This window comes from Petaurus breviceps, unplaced genomic scaffold, assembly GCF_028583685.1.
Source record: "Petaurus breviceps papuanus isolate PSGF00001 unplaced genomic scaffold, PetGlider_PUasm1.0 90750, whole genome shotgun sequence".
Taxonomy (NCBI): domain Eukaryota; kingdom Metazoa; phylum Chordata; class Mammalia; order Diprotodontia; family Petauridae; genus Petaurus; species Petaurus breviceps.
This window is the reverse complement of record NW_027187335.1, coordinates 12,230,806-12,245,044: the sequence shown is the minus strand read 5'-3', so window position 1 is coordinate 12,245,044 and position 14,239 is coordinate 12,230,806. Positions and strand designations below refer to the sequence as shown.

Sequence of the window (14,239 nt, the reverse complement as noted above, 5' to 3'; positions counted from 1 at the left end):
CACCTAGAGTCCAAACTCTTCACTTCACAAATGAGAAATATGAGGCCAGGGAGGTTTAGAGACTTGCCGTAGCTCACATAGGAAAGACAGATTGGAACCCAGGTCCTCTGACTATAAAGTCAGTAATCTATCCACAATAATATAAAATTTAAGCTGCATCAAGATGACATTTGTGGTTCCTTCTAATTGTAAGATTTCATGAATTATAAATGAGGTCTAATTCCTTGAAAGATATTCAGATTAAAAATTTAAAAACTGTGATAAATCAAAATAAAATACCCCAAACAGTATATTCTTTGCCTCATGGAAGAAGAGCTACCTCAGATTCTAGGTATTTTAAGAGATTCCTATAAGGAAGTTAAGTAGGGAAATTTAGTCACTTCCCTAACACCAAGAGAATTGCTATTCTAATTTGTGGAATGACATTTCATTCACATGACAGGATGTGGATTTAGAACTGGAAGAGACCTTAAAGATTAAGTCCAATTATAACTAGGAGTACCTGGATCCTGTGTTAATGGCTTTAGAAGGCAGAGTTCATAGATTCATAAAATGTTACAGAGAGAAGGGACCTTTGAGATGGACTATTACAGTCACATCATTTTAGAATAAGGAAATCAAGATCCAAAGAAAGAAAGTCACCCAAAGGTCACCCAAATCACCTGACTGTTTATAATCAGTGCTTTTTTGAGTACACCAAAACTATCCTGGGTTGGCAACAGATGTTGGAATGTATAGTACTACCCCATTTTTTCCCCATACTGTAAAGTGAAAGTTGTCTGGTTTCAAAGTGACATACGAATTCAAGTTCTCAGATTCTACAAGAATTTATCTTCCAGAGGAAATAAGGCTGTCCAGGTCACTACATTAATAATAAACAATAGGCAGGGTGGCTAGGTGGCGCAGTGAGTAAAGTGCCGGCCCAGAGGCAGGAGGACCCAAGTTCGGTTCTGGCCTCAGACACTTAACACCCATACAAAAAAACTAGCTGTGTAACCTTGGGCAAGTTACTTAACCCCAATTGCTCTCCAAAAGGCAAAACAATAATAATAATAATAAACAATAAGCGTACAATAATTGGCTAAGTTTTGCAGTGCAACTCATCATTTGGTTTGGAATTAATACTCAAACATCTTAAGTAGTTGCCCAACATTAAGAATGACAATAACACAAACACATGTGGCCAATTCTCATCCAAAAGCATTCCTACTCTATATAGCTGCTTAGTTATGGTGGGAAAAGAGTCATTTCTTGAATTGCTGATAATCAGATATTAACTTAATTTGCAATCTTTTTCAAAAATCACATTTTAGAAAACTTCAGGATATCACAGCAACTTCTCTCTGCTGGAATGATGTAGAAGCCTAAAAATTAAGTCTGTGACTAAGTAATTACATGACTATATTCTGAAAATAAGACATGAAATAACTCAGATGACTCAATTTCATTCGGAAGGGTAGTGCTGTGCATGGCACTCAATGGCTAAGTTGGGATCTCAAAACAAAAGTTTTAAGCCTTTGCCAGGAGAATAATAATTGTTTAGTCATCTGGAAACCTGTGCCTCAACGTCTAGACTAAGCATAATTGAGATTCTAACTAGACAACTGGTACAAGTGGAGCACTGGAATTTTTGAGGGCTCAAACATCTAGCCCAACCTCTTCATTTTACAAATGAAGAAACTGAGGACCTGAGAAGTTAGCATTCCCAACATCATATAACTGGTTACTGAAAAAGTCAAGACTAGAACTTGGGTGTCCTTAACATAGTTCCTTCAGGGCAGCAATTGTTGCATGTCTGTCTTTTTATCTCTAGCTCCTCCCATAACGCATGGCATATAGGAGGCACTTGATCAATGCTTATTAACTGCTTCTTTTCACTGTGCCATGCTTCCTCAGAATGAAAAGACATGGTTTAAGTTTTGAGTTCATGACAAACATGCAATGACAAAAAAACAAAACAAAATTCTTCATTCCTTCAGAGTCCAAGCATAAAGACAAAAATCACTTCTCTGGACAAGTGACAGGGACACAGGTTATATTTCTCCCCAGGTGACCCCTAAATGTTCGAAACCTGTTTCTTGTCTGACTATATTAAAATGCAATATCTAAAACATCACTGAGAATTTGTGGCATCTCAAAATAGGAGTCAAAATATGAGTCCAAGAATTATACTAATTAAGATTCCACAAACATTTAATAAGTGCCTACTATATACAGAACACTGTGCTAGGCCTCAGAAGAGATACAAAGCTATGATATACTCCCCTAAAAGAGAGGCTGACATTTTGCTATTGGTACTTTTTATAATCTTCTAAATCCCACAAATTGAGGCAATAGGCAGATGACCTTGGGTAGCTAAGTGGCTCAGTGAACAGAGCACCAGTCCTGGAGCTAGGAGGACCTGATTTCAAATCCAACCTCAGACACTTCACACTTACTAGCCGTGTGACCTTGAGCAAGTCACTTAACCCCAATAGCTCTGCCTTCCCCCTGCAAAAAGCAAAAAAAAAAAAATTAGGCAGATCACCTGAATTTTTATTCAAATGACAAAAAAAATCAATAAAATAAAGAGTAAGTGTGTGTTTGTAAAAGTATACAATGGGCTTACAGGAAACCAACAAGCATATCAACCACAAGGTGTTATGAAGCTGTCCATGTTAGAAAGATGGTCTGTAGTTTATTGCTTGTGAGGCCCCTTTCCCAAACCTGACTGCTATTTATGGCCATATTTCCTCTCATTACCATTGCCTCCCTAAAACAAGCTTCTGGGAGGTCAGGTCACCCACCTATCTCTTTTCATTATGCATTGGTTTTTAGGTAACAAAAAAAGTCTTACAGTCTATAACCAAAATTCTGAAACAGTAAAACAGCAGAAGAAAAAAACTCAAAATGATGGGTGAGAGGCAACAGGCCAAAATCAAGGTGGAGGTCCAGAAACATGGTGTAGAGCCCAAAATGATGTATCATATCCAGGTGGCATCAGTCCATATTCACCTGGTATGATTCAAGGGCACCATGAAATGGAAAGTTAGCCTCAGAAGACTGTGTGTTTTGCCTCATTAGAGATCTTGAAGTGAAGACTATATGACTATTTGTTGGGGGATGTTTGTAGAGGCAATTTCTGTTCTGGTATGGATTGGACTAGATAGCCCCAGAGGCCCCCTTCTAGTTCGGAGATTCTGTGAAGGGCCCTTGTTTTGGCACAGTAAAAACAAAGAAAAATTCTCATTCTCATTCTCTCTCTCTCTCTCTCTCTCTCTCTCTCTCTCTCTCTCTCTCTCTTTCTCTCTCTCAGTAATAACCAAAAGAACCCACATTCAAATTGTGTTTTTGTAATATAGTACCACGTACATCAAGGATGTATTCTCTCTCTCAATCTCTCCAAGATTTTGTACATTTGACTTCAGTAAAATAGTGCAAGCTATAACTGCCCTCAAAGTCTAAGGGCTCTGAATAGAGTCAGTATAAGCCTACAGAGTTTCTCTATAAATAAAACACTGAAAATTTTATTTGGGAACAAAAAAATGAGAATATTTTATTTCCTTGTATGCCTTCTAAGGCATTAACCATCACAGGTAATAATTCCCTACTCTAAAAGAAGATTTACTTCTGCACAAGCTTATGTTAGAACAGGAGAAAAAATTATGGAAGATTTCATTTCATCTTGATATCACACACTTTAACTTAAAACCAAAAGCCAATGTGAGAAAGGTCACTTGTTTCTATGATGCTGGGCACCTTGCCAATTAGTAAAGTGTTTCCTTAAAATATTACTGAGATTACTGCTTAGCTAAAAGTGACCTCAGTATATTATGGCTATGCAGCCAGTCTCATCTATTAGCTTACATAAAGCTAAGGTAAGAAAAGGCTAATTGATCAGAAAGTCCAAAGTCCAGGCAGTGTGAGTGGGGTGACTATCATGACCAAATTCTTGGAAAGACAGAGTAATTAACTGCTTGGAAAGAAGCATTAGATCATGAACAATTTCAGAAGAGCAAGGAAGAAAGTGTTCTCTAATAAGCCTACTTGTGAATCAAATTGGAACTGCAAAAAGCCACTTCCAACAGTACCTCACGAAAAGCTGGAACTCAAAACTCTTCAGGGTTTCACTATAGGTCTTCCAATAAGTCCCTTGGACCAAAGTGAGCACAGGGACTCATGATAACTGAGTGCAGAGAAACAAGATTTCAGTGGGCTCCTTGATAATCCTATTATCCTTCAGATAATGCTGGCCATCCAGAATTCCCAAGGCAAAGTGACCATCAGGAATTGACCACTAAGAAATGAAAAAGACTTATTACTATAGTCTTGGGATTTGGAGGCCCAATCTACCCCAGGGTTATTTCCAGTATACTCCAAACAATAAAAGACTTTTTTCCAGGTTTAGATGGTTACTATCAAAGTAAAATTTTGAGTTCCCTATTAATATATGTTTACCTCTTAGTAATAAAGATTGATTTCTTCCTTTTCCACTTTGCATGTGTTACTCAAATCATTGCAAGATCAAGAAAAGAAGGAAGATATAAATATACTATCAAGATATCGATGGGAGGTGACCAAAATACACCTTTAGGTGATGAAGCAATATTTCATTTATGCACATAATTTGGGAAACAACAGCTTCTATAGAATTAACATGGGCACAGTGTATAATCAATAAAATCAAACATCAATAGAGCCTAAAACTTTATTTCTATACATTTCTTATCAGATTCTTTGAAAACATTCATTCATTAAAAAACAAGTGGAGAACAAGAGAGGAACAACACAGAACAGATGCCATAAAAATATTTCCCATAACTAAAACAGAGACTGGCATTTAGTGAAAAGTTGTAGGTACTATAAAACTAAGGGGTGCCAATCAAATGGGAAATGGCTGAAAAATGACGGTAAATGAATGTAACAGAATATTATTATATCATAAGGAATGACCATAGAGGGGCAGCTAGGTGGCGCAGTGAATACAGCAACAGCCCTGGAGTCAGGAGGACCTGATTTCAAATCCAGCCACAGATACTTAACACTTACTAGTCATGTGACCTTGGGCAAGTCACTTAACCCCAACTGCCCTGCCTTCCCCTCTCCAAAAAGCAAAAATTTTTTTTAAAAAAGAAATGACCATATGGTTTTAGAGAAATCTGGGAAGACTTGTATGAAATGAGTACAGCAAGTGGAACCAAGAGAACAATTTACATAATTACAATAACACTGTAAAGAAAATAACTCTGAAAGACAACTCTGACCAATTCAATGACCAGTCATGATTCCAAAGGACTGATGATGATATGCTACCCACCTCCTGACAGAAATAATGTATTTAGAATGCAGGAATAAAATACACATTTTTGTTGTTCAATTGTTTTGAGTCATATCCAACTTTTTGTAACGCTTTTTTAGGTTTTTTTGGTAAAGATATTGAAATGATTTACCATTTCCTTCTCCAGCACATTTTACAGATGAGGAAACTCAGGCAAACAGGGTTAAGTGTCTTGCCCAGAGTCACATAGCTAGTAAGTGTCTGAGGCCAGATTTGAACTCAGAAAGATAAGGCTTCCTCACTCTAGGCTTGACACTCTATCCACTGCACCACCTACCGTGTTTCCCCGATAATAAGACACTGTCTTATTATTTTTTTTGGAAAGAAAAACACCAGAGGGCTTATTTTCAGGGGAGGGCTTATGTTGTCCTGCCTCAGCTCTCCTCCGCGGCACTGCTCTCAATGGCGCCAGCAAGCAAATCACTGGGGAAGAACAGGATGACGCACTCACTGCTGCAGTTCTGATTGGATGCAGCTCAGAGCGCGGTGTGCATTTCACAGGGGGGGGGGACGACGGTGCATACAGAGGGTACCATAATGTAGCGTGTAGCGCAGGGGATCACCTTCACTACAGTAGCAATCTCAATAGGGCTTATTTTCGGGGGAGGGCTTATTTTAGAGGAATCTTACACAGTAAGGGGAGGGCTTATTTTCGGGATAGGTCTTATTATCGGGGAAACACGGTAGTTGCCATTAAAGGTATTGGAGTGGTTTGTCATTTCCTTCTCCAGCGATTAAAGCAAACAGCAGTTAAGTGACTTGCCCAGGATTATACAGTGTTGGAGGCTAGATCTGAACTCAGGCTTTCCTAATTCCAGGCCTAGAACTTTATCCACTGAGTCATCTAGCTGCCCAAAAAGAGACAGAATCTAGGAGAGTTTGGTTGTTCAGTTATACCTCACTCTTTGTGACCTCATTTGGGGTTTTCTTCGCAAGGTACTAGAGTGGTTTGCCATTTCCTTCTCCAGTTCATTTTACAAATGAGGAACCAAGACAAAGAGGGTTAAGTGACTTGCCCAGTAAGTATCTAAGGCCAGATTTGAACTCAGAGAGAGGAATTTTCCCGATTTCAGGTCCAGCATCCTATTCACAGTATCACCTAGTCAACAAAGGAATTTTTTTTTGTCTGACCATGTCTAGTTGTTAAGGGTTTTTTTCCTTTCTTTCTTTTTTAAATTTAGAGGTGGGTGGGAGGAAAGGAGGTCCACAACAGGGATAGGGTAACAAGGAAGGAAGGAAGGAAGGAAAGAAGGAAGGAAGGAAGGAAGGAAGGAAGGAAGGAAGGAAGGAAGGAAGGAAAGAAGAAAAAAAGGGTATAGAAACATTTTTTTTTTAATGTCCAAAACAGAACAGGTCAGAAAAAAAAATTACAAATAAGCAGGGCAACTTTGAAAGTTACATGATGAACTTACATTTATATTTAAAAGGAAAAGCTTACATAATAGATTTTTCAGTTTCACATATAATTTTCATTTTCTGTTCTATATATGTATGGATTGCTCATTTTATTTAAGTTCAAATGAAAAAGAATTTTTTTTTGCCTTTTTTTTTGGAGGGCAATTGGGGCTAAGTGACTTGCCCAAGGTCACATGGCTAGTTTTTGTGTTAAGTATCTGAGGCTGGATTAACTCAGGTCATCCTGACTCCAGGGCCAGTGCTCTATTCACTGTGCCACCTAGCCGCCCCAAAAAAGAAATTTCAAAAAAAAAAAAAAAAAGCCATCATCAGCCATATCCCCAATGCATCCTGAATGAAACTGTCATTTCAATCCTCAGGAAGCCTTCTTCCAAACTATCTAAAACATTTAACTTCAAACTCTGTCTTAAATAAGCTGAAAATCATCTGAACACTCACTCCTATTCACAAAGGTTCATGGGCAAGGTATAGAAAGGAAAAGAGTTCTGGACCAGGAGTCAGAGAGCTTGACTTCTGGTCCCAATCAAATTATATTCAAAGTTTTACATACATTGAATATTCATCTGCCACACGCAAAACATAGGGAAGAAGGAATAAACAAAACATGGCCCTTGCTCTTTCAAGAAGCTTAGGATATAATCAAACTGATGAACCATGGGAAGTATACAAAAACACAAAAGATCATAATACAAAAGAGAACCTGTTTAATGAATAAGAGATACAAATACTGTGTAATGAGAGACCCCAAGAAAGAAAGATCCCTAGGTAAGAATGAGAGAAGGTTTTATGGAGGAGATGCCATCTGAGTTCTGTCTAGAATAGACACTGCCATTCTGTGACCTTAGGGAAGTCACAAACCCTCAGTCTCAGATTTCTTATCTGTAAAACAAGGGAAGTGGACAAGATTACTTCTAAATTCCCTTCTAGCTCTATAGTTTTATAGCTACAGGTGACTCTGACCTAGCTGAATACAGAATGTTCAAAGATAGAAGTACTGGCATCCTGTTCATGAGGCATCTGATTATCATCCTTCCAGTAACCTAGGTTCCACACTTTGGAGTTGTCCTCAACACTTCCTTCTCCATTACCATTTACATATCTAAAGAGCTGGCAAGTCTTGTTGATTCCACTATGTTGACATCTCCTAGATTTATCCCTTCCTCTCTACTTTGGGCCACACCCTAGCTCAGGTCCTCATCACTTCTCACCTGGTCTCCTAACTGGTCTTTCTGCTTCTAGTCTCTTCCCTCTCTAATCCATTCTCTACAGAGCTGAAAAAATCATCTTCCTTAAAATAAAGGTCTGCTCACATCATTCCCCAACTTGAGAATCTTTAGGGGGTCCCTACAGAATCTAAGACAAGAAACAAACTCATCAGCATGGTTCCACAATTATTTCATATCACTTCCCTTCATTTACACTATGTTCTGGACAACTGGCCTATATGTCAGTGCCCAAACTTGACTTTCTATCTCCCACCTCTGTGTCACTGACCCCCATCCCTGACAGATATTCCCTCCTCAACTCTGCCTCTCAGAATTCTTAGTTTACTTCAAGGCTCAATTCTGATGACATCTTTCGATGTGAAACCTTTCCTGATCTCCCAAGTTGTTAATGCTCTTTCATTTTCCCAAACTATCTGACTTTTACTTAACTTTTTACATGCTGTCTCCTTCAATGGAATATAAGCCCCTGAAAGGAAGGACTGTTTGTCCTTTTTTATCCTTATGCCTAGCACGTAATGACAGGGAATGGACCTGTGATTTCTTTCATATAGAAAACCCTCAGCTATAGAAACTTCCTCTACCAATGTAGGTAGGCAGCTTCTCGGAAATTTTTCCTAGAGCTCTGAGAGTTTAATGACCCTGTTGCCCAGGGTCAAAAAGTCAGAAGAACTTGATCACAAGTCTTCCTGGCCCCAAGGCTATCTCTCTATTTACTACACAATGCTTCCTCTAGCCCTGCACACAGGAGGTGCTTAATAAATGCTTAAAGTTATTATCCCTTTATTATCTGGACTATTACAGTAGCTTTCTAACTAAAGTCTTTTCGCCTCCATTTTCTCTCCCTCCAAGTCATCCTTCATATTACTTCTATTTTAATCTTATACACACAGATCTGACCACCTCTCTATTCAAATTTTTTTTTGTATTATGTCTCCACTGTCCACCTTTAATTCAATACTTTAGCAAGTAAGGTTTAAAATTCCTTAGCCTTGCATTAAAGCTTCTCCACCTTCTGGTGATTCTCTTCCTTAGTTTACATTACATCTTCCAATTTATTGTACTGCTAGCCAAACTAAATGACTTGTCATTCCCATACATTCCAGGCACTTCTTTGTCTCCATGACTTTTCTCCCTTCTTCGCAAAATGCTCCCCCTCCCCAAATTTCTTCTGGATCTTTAGAGAAAAAATTCAAATATCTTCTAGGAGTTAGAATTGGAAGAGTCCTTGGATATCACCTAGACCAAGCCTTGATTTTCGAGATGAGGAAACTGAGGTCCAGAAGGACAGAATGATGTGCCTCTCAGGTCCCAGGAGCTGGGCAAGAATTCCAACCCTTGCCCTATGACTCCAAAATCTGGGCTCTTTCCAAGACACACTATCCTTGGGGCAATTACTTTTCCTGATCAGATCCCAGAAGATACTTTCCATTCAACTCTCTAAAACATTTAGCATATATAAGAGTTTTGGATTATAGTTATATGTGTCATAAACACCTCCCCCCCAAACTAAACTGTAACCACCATCAATCAACTAGCATTTGTTAAGCAAAAACTATGTAGCAGGCACTGAGTTTGGTGTAAGCACTATATATGTGAGTTATTATCCTTGCTATCTAAAACTGACTTTAGTAAACCAAAGTTACTGACCAATTCACAATGGATTCAATTTTTAAAAGCTTGTGTACCTATGGTTTGTAGCAATGAACACACAGCCAGCATTTTATGAGGATTCTCCCCAGCAATTGCTGTCTGAAGTTCAAGCTTTCACAACCTTAGATTATTACAACAAAACTGGGGGGAGGGGGAATGTTCTATAAACAAGTCAAATTATGAATATAGTGGGACATCAGGTGGTTAGCCTTAGACAAGGGCAGGATTTCCCTGCCCCACCCCCCTGGCTGGCCTCCCCTTCACCAATCCAAGCCAATTTCCAGAAACTGCAATTATAAAAACTACCCAAACTCCACCTTCAACCATTGATTGCCTAGAGGGCTTCCTCCACAACAAGAGCATGGCTGACTTAACAGGTTTACTTTCTGTTTCAGACACTGCTCAGCCACTGGCCGCTGCCCCAAAGAGAATTAAGAAGCAAAAAAGGCTTCTCCCTCTCTAGCACAGTGCCCACCACACAGCAGGCACTTAGTAACTGCTTGTTCCTTAACTGCTCCTGCCCCCCCCCCAGCCTTTCTAGTGATATAATGGATAAAGTACTTGCTGTCAGAACACTTGGGTTCAAATCTGATTGACACTGGCAGTGACCATGGGCAAGTCACTTAATTGCTCTGAGCCTCAGTTTCCTAATCTGTAAAACATAGGCAATATTTACCTTTAGGGCTGTGAAGCTGAAATATGAACATGTATATAAATTTGCAACTTTAAAAGTTTTATATATATATATATATAAATTATCACTATCATCATTATATTTATTTTCTAAGACCTCAGAGCTACAGTGAGAGAAACCAGTTCAGACTCTTAACCATAAAGCTCAGCATAAAGATTATCCAGCAAATGAAGACAATGGGGCAGTCTGTAAACAACATTTGCCAGAACAAAAAGGACAAGGGAAACTCAGCTAGACTCAACCCAGAGCTGTGAAGTAATGGTGGCTTCACTGGAACAGGAAAAGACAAATTGAGACACTTAATAAGACTCATGATGTTCCCTCTACCTAAAGCACCCTGCTCTCCACTGTCTATGTTCCTAAACTATGTCATTCCTTTCTGCTCTTATCTGGCCTCAGAACTCATTTCCTCCAGTAAGGTTTCCTAGATGAACCCCTTTCAACTCTGATCACAGAATCTCAGCACTGAAAAAGGCCTTAGAGGCCATTTAGTCCAATTTATACTTGAAGAAGTCCTTCTACAACATACTCAGGGGTCATTTATGTACCTCAGATTAAATGTCATGAGATATAATGCCAATGAAGAGGATGTTTAAATGGTTCATTGTGTCAAATGTTGCTTGAAATGGGCTACAACATGGAAGGAATGTGGGGTGGCAGAAAGAAGACTGGGCTGTAGTAAAGGAAGACCTGAGTTCAAATCTCTCTACAATTAATTATCAAGTCAATCAACCAAACATTTATGAAACATCTAGTATATGTCAAGCACTGTAGTAGGACAGAAGTTAAAAAGCTTCTGCTCTAAAGTAGTTTAAATCTAGTGAGGGGTAAACAAGTGTACATGTGTAAGTTTATACAAAACAGAAGGATGGAGGCCCAAGCAGCTGGGGGGAATCAGGAAGGACTTCATGTATAAATTGGCCCTTCAGATGAGCCTTGAAAGAAACCAGGGATACAAAGAGTTGAAAGTGAGGAGAGGGCACAATCCATGCATAGGTTCAAAAGCTAGGTGTGAAGAACAGTACAAGAAAAATCTGACTGGCCTGGTGTATGCATGAATGGGAAGGCCAGGAAAGTAAGAGACGGCTGAGTTGTAAATGGCTTTAAATAACCAGGTAAAGTGTTTATACTTGAGCAACTGGAGTTTAATAAGGAGTAAATAGGGTAGTGATAGGGTCAGAGCTGGGACTTAAGGTAGACTGTGGTGGGGAGAGAGAAGAAACCAATCAGAAGATTGCTACTGCAAGAGCCTGGACCAATGGTGATAAAATGCTAGAAGAGAGGGATGGATGTGTGAACAGAGAGGGGGACCAAGCAGAGCAATGTTGTAGAAAAAGGAACAATATTTGGAAACTTCATAAAAATATGAGGTGAATGAAAATAGTACTTTTAGGATGACACCAAATTGTTCGATCCCTTGGCAGGCTGTCTCTAGCTCCTTGAGGAAACTAAGACCCTTGGACAACTGCCCAACTGGTGAGACCCTGTATCTTCACATATCCAAAACAAATCATAACTTTCCTTTATATACACATTTATATATAAAGATTATATAGGACGGTGAGGCAGTTTGGGCCTATGAAATCCCAAACTCACTCTATTAAAAGATCTTGTACACTGTGACAAAAGGTGGCTACTGCAGGAAGTAATGTTAAAACTGAAAGGGACCTTAAGAGATCAGGGAGCCCCAAAATCAGGATTTTGCAGATGCAAGAACTGAGGCCAAGAAAGGTTAAGGAATCTGCCCAAATTTACTCAGTTAGGAAGAGAAAAGAGACTAATCCCCAGGTGTTCGACACCTATCCAATACATTTTTCTATTACCCCACACAAAGCCCTGAAACACTGGTTCCTTTGGCCTATTTATCCAAAAAGTCAACAAGGATAGGGGGCAGGAAGGAGGCAGGAGATTTAAGTAGTCAACTCCGCTGAAGAAGGGGAAAGGGGTGACAGAGGGAGGTTAAGCTGTGATGGAAAGTTTTCTGTGCCTGATCCACACGCAAAATGAGAAGTAATGAGAGTAAAAGTTTACTCTTCTAAAAACTTTAGAAATATGCCATCAAAGCAATCACACTGGACGGCCCTCCAGACAAAAGTTCATGATATTAAACTCTGGTTTCTACCAACAAGTACATAACCACAACCTTTCATGTTTTCACTATTACTTTAAGACATGCAAAGAGTTGGGTAATTTTGTTCTCTAGTTCTCACGACATCCAGGTGCTGCTGTCCCAGGACTCTGAAGGTCCTTTAGAATCTGTCAACTCCCTCTAGGAACTGAGGAATGGTCAAAGGGCTGTAATCAAGATTTTCAAATACAGAATGAAGCTAAAAATGTTAAGTTCTTTGGCACAAACAAGCACAATGTGTCTTTTTCAATGAAAGGAATGATATTGGTACATCTGTTCTCATAACCATATTTAATCACAAATGTAGAAGGGACCTGGAGATCACTGTCTACCCATCTTGTGACTCAAACTCTACGCATCTTTTATGAGCCTGTTTAAATTCCCTTTTCCTTCATGAAGCTTCCGACATCATTCTAATCTGTGGTGATCTCTCCTCAGTTGTCTTTCCTAGATATTAGGTACTTAATTGCACAGCAGAAAGAGTATGAACCTTGAAGTCCGTTCAAATCCTGCCCCTGACACTTATTAGCTGCATGTTTCATTTTAATTTTCTTAGCTTCAATTCCCTCAAGAGTAAGATGGGAAAATTTCACCTGTAGTAACCCACTGGCCTGTCTGGATGGTCAAATTAGATGGCAGATGTAAAGCACTTTGAAAACCTCAAAACACTATCCAAATAGCAGTTGTTATGATTTTATTACTGCCTTGAAACATTTATTTTGCTATATTAAACTGTTATTTCTCTCATATAAATTTTCATACTATCATATGTCATATTTTATGTCTCCATCCCAGTTGGAATCTTGTCTCCCCAAATCCCCTGTAAAGTCCTTGAGGTTAAGAAGAGTACTTCTAAGGGGCGGCCAGGTGGAGCAGTGAGTAAGAGCATTGGCCCCAGCGTCAGGAGACCTGGGATCAGTTCCGGCCTCAGATACTCGGCACCCACACAAAAAATAACTGGCTGTGTAACCTTGAGCAAGTTACTTAACCCCAATTGCTTTAAAAAAAAAAAAAGAGTACTTCTATATCTCCCTCAGTGGCCACTATCATATCTTACCTTACACAGAGTATTCACTACTTAACAAATGCTTGTTGAATTGAGTTGGGCCTTTATTGGTTGGCTGGTTTGTGAAGTGCATGATCAAAAGGATGCTTTTGGAAGACAACCTGATGTTCCATATTTTAGAGCTGGGGAAACAAGCAGACAAAGAAATGACTTGTGCAAGAAAGGAAAGAGAAATGATGTTAAAAAAGAAACAGTGCTTCCAAAAGTGTGCTAACTCTCAGCACTCAGACCACAACTGACCCTGGCACAGTGACATTTAGGTCATGACTTAAATGAATCTGCAGAATCTTCTGAATAAAGTAAATAGTCCTTCCTATTAGTCAAATACAAGTTTATTCTGAAGAACAACTCTACTAAGGCATTACGATAAACTTATTTAAATGATCTTTTGGCAACTTGAAAATCACCCAATACTCAACATTGAATCAAAGTGTGTTTTAATGTGCAGAAGAGAAAGTAGCCTAATGCAGTGAAAAATGCACAAGGCCACTAGCCTATGGCGTCATCCTGGATAAATCATCTCCATTCTCTTAACCTCAGAGCCCCCATCCATAATATGACAGGGCTGGACAAAATGCTCTACGGTCCCATATAGCTCTGAAATACTATAATTCTGAGAATGTCATTATGTCACTTATGTTTCCCAGCAAGGACTCAGGCTCAGTCAATATTTTCACTCTTAGACACATTTAAGTTAAGCAGGACAGAATTGGTACAATAGAAAGAACACTGAATGAAGAGT

The 14,239-nt window shown here is 39.1% G+C and overlaps 1 protein-coding gene across 3 annotated transcripts in view; it reads right to left on the bottom strand.

Annotated features, from left to right (window-relative positions):
• The window catches only part of STAT3 (signal transducer and activator of transcription 3), a 61,748-nt gene that overhangs the window by 44,002 nt on the left and 3,507 nt on the right, over nucleotides 1-14,239 (bottom strand). The window contains exon 2 of one of the 3 annotated variants that reach the window (XM_069067653.1): nucleotides 13,489-13,619. The exons of the other annotated variants lie outside the window; for them this stretch is intronic. The gene's annotated coding sequence lies outside the window, so the exon portion shown is untranslated. The remainder of the gene's footprint in view (nucleotides 1-13,488; nucleotides 13,620-14,239) is intronic. 3 annotated transcript variants of the gene reach the window in all.